The 3,218-nt window shown below is 49.5% G+C and overlaps 1 protein-coding gene across 1 annotated transcript in view; it reads left to right on the plus strand.

Annotated features, from left to right (window-relative positions):
• LOC103274839 (coagulation factor VIII-like) overlaps positions 1-3,218 on the plus strand; it is a gene marked incomplete at its 3' end in the record, with an annotated part of 111,613 nt that overhangs the window by 43,778 nt on the left and 64,617 nt on the right. The window lies entirely within an intron of this gene.

Genomic DNA, 3,218 nt, shown 5'->3' on the forward strand with positions numbered 1-3,218 from the left:
GGCTGCGGTGGCCGGGAGCGGCCACTGCACTCCAGTCTGGGCGACAGAGAGACTCCAACTAAAAAGAAAGATAAAAAATAAAAAGACATGGTAGAAGAAAAGTGTTAAGAATGAAAAGATATGAGTATTCACATTAAAATAGACTGTCAGGAGCTTCTGAACAGCTAAACACATGGAGGTTCCTGAGGGTGGCTTGCCTGGAGAGGCCATGAAAGTCCCATGTCCCTTCCCAAATACTTTGCCCCACGTAGTATCTCTTTTATCTGGCATTTATCACAAAAGTTTGCTGACCACTGAATTATAGGGACATTGATGTACTGGACGAAATTTGAGGAGCAGGGTCGTGGCTTCTATTGTCTTCTTTCCAGGCCTCTGTTTCCAGATATCTCATTTAAGCAGCACATGCTGGACAGAGCAAAGTGGCGGAGTACGACTCTTCCACAATCATCTTCCCACAAAAACATCAAATTGAACACCTCTCCATGCGTGGAATTACCTTTGCAAGAGCTAAGAAAACCTGAACACATGAGCAAAACTATGAAACCCTCGTGGACTGCAAAGATGTAAAACTGTACTTGGATGGTAAGGGTATTGGTTCTTTGTGACAGTAATGCCTCTCCTGCCCGAAGCCATTACAGTGCTACTTGTAGGAAGTCTCCCTGGACTCACGGTTCCTACACTGAAAAAAGGTGAGTCGGAGGCAGACGTTTGGCTTCCCCACCATCCTCGGTCCCTTCACAGGAGACTCGCTCTTGCATCACCTTGTGGGAAGCAATGCAAATATCACCTGAGGACTCCCAGGGACAAAAGGGGGTGGGGCTAGTGGCAGCAAGCAAGCAGAACTTGGCCTTCTATCCCTGCCAGAGGAGATGCCGCATCGGAGAGGATGTCTGTGGGCCTCTGCTGTGGGATACATCATTCACAGCTCTCCCACATGGCCTGAATGCCCTCTGTCGGTCTTCCATGAGCTCATCCGTGTCGGGCGCTGCAGAACCATCATGAGACTTGTGTCTAACCTGGGCCTAGGGCGCCCTCTAGTGGTGAAATGAAATACAACCGCCAGTCCCTCCATTTCGAAATAAGCCTACTGAAACAGACCACTCCATCAAGACTGTAAAGACATAAATACCTAATTCTTCAATGCCCATACAGAGTTGCAAGTCTACAAAGAATAAGAATAACTTAGAAAAGACGGCCTCGCCAAATGAACAAAACAAGGTGCCAGTGACTGATTCTCAAGATGGAAACTGCAATATAAGACCTCTGCAGCAGAACTGATCAGGCAGAAGAATCAGCGAGCTCGAGGAAAGGCTATTTAAAAATAGAGTCAGGAGAGGTGTCAAGATGGCTGGCTAGATGCTTCTGGTACTCGCTCTTCCATGGAATGGAACCAAAATAGTGAATAGATAATCACACTTTGAATAGATCATCTAAGAGGGAACACTGGAATTCAAAAAAGAAGTGACAGAAAGCAAGGAAGTGCCGGGCTCGGTGGCTCAGCCTGTCATCCCGCGCCTTTGGGAGGCCGAGGTGAGTAGATTGCCTGAGCCCGCGGGTTCGAGACCCGCCTGGACAGCGAGACCTCATCTCTACAATCAATCAAAAAATCAGCCGGGTGTAGTAGCACATGCCTGTAGTTCTGGCTACTTGGAAGGCTGAGGCGGAAGGATCGCCGGAGCCCAGCAGGTCGAGGCTGCGGGGGCTGGGAGCGACCACTGCACTCCAGTCTGGACGACAGAGTGAGACTCCAACTCAAAAAAAAAAAAAAAAAAAAGAAAGCAAGGAAGGACAGGGAAATGCAGCAGCCTGTTTGGATGGCATTGGCTAGCAGTCTGGAGCGACTCCCGAATGTGGAGAAAGGGGATGACAGAAATCTAATGGTCCACATTTCCCCAAGGACTCCTGCAATCCTAGCCATAGGAGAACCTCTTGACCCTTGAGGGCCCTGAGATGAACACAGGGAGATACTTGGAGACGACGTGAAGGCATTGCACCAGAGAAATGCTCACATTGGATGACATAAGCTCTTGGTGTTGTAAGTAGCACAGCCCTCATCAGTCTGCATCTGGCCCTGCCCCCACGGCTGAGGTGGGAGCCCTGAGCAGTGATTCTGGCTGCCCACAACTGCTCCCAGAAGAAACAATCTGGCCCTAACCAGAGCCAGCACCTCACACATCACCAAGGGGCCTGAGGGCAGGTCCACCTGAGCTGGTTCTACCTGTCCTGTGTACCTGAGCATACTGTCTAGGAGCCTGGGGATTGCTACTACCGCTACAGCTGCCACCCACCCACATGCACCACTGGTGGCCTGGGGACTACCCACCCAAACCATAGCAGCTACCACCATCACCAGCACAGATCACTTGGGATTCAGAGGGTTGTCTCGCCACTGCTACTTCCATCACCCACACCACACCCACTCACCCAACCCACCACTATCATTCGCAGCCCCTAAGCAAACCACTTTGACACCCACAGATTAACCTACCTGGACCCGCTAACACCAGTGCAAACATACACCACGGTGGTACTCAAGGACAGGCACACTCAGCCCACTGCTGCCACCACTGGGGCCCGAAGACTGGCCCACCTGGCATCCCAGTCTCCAGCAAAGCTTCACCACAGGCTCTACTAATTTCATTGTAAGCCACCAAATAATTTTAAAAAATGGAAGATGTGATTGTTATACTAGATATGCAGATGTCAATGTAAGGATGCAGAAAACAAAAAATCAGGGAAATGTGACACCTCCAAAGGAACACAATAATTGTGTAGCAACAGATCCCAATCAAAAAGAAATTTAAGGCTAGATGTGGTGGCTGATGCCTGTAATCTCAGCACTTCAGGAGGCCGAAGCAGGATGCTCTCTTGAACCCAGGAGTTTGAGACCAGCCTGGGCAACATAGAGAGACTCTGTCTCTACAAAAAAAAAAAAAAATTAACTGGGTGTGGTGGCATGTGCCTGTAGTCCTAGTGACTTGGGAAACTGAGACAGAATATTTGCCTGAGCCCAGAAGGTCCAGGCTGCGCTGAGTCATGATCATGCCACTGCACTCAAACCTGGACAGGAGTCAGACCTCAATTCAAAAATAAGCAGATAAATAAATAAATTTGCTCTAGTATTTTCTTTTTTTTTTTGAGCTGGAGTCTCACTCTGTCGCCCAGACTGGAGTGCAGTGGCTGCTCCCGGCCACTGCAGCCTCGACCTGCTGGGCTCT

This window comes from Carlito syrichta, unplaced genomic scaffold, assembly GCF_000164805.1.
Source record: "Carlito syrichta isolate Samal-C Ts95f unplaced genomic scaffold, Tarsius_syrichta-2.0.1 Scaffold314997, whole genome shotgun sequence".
Lineage (NCBI taxonomy): Eukaryota > Metazoa > Chordata > Mammalia > Primates > Tarsiidae > Carlito > Carlito syrichta.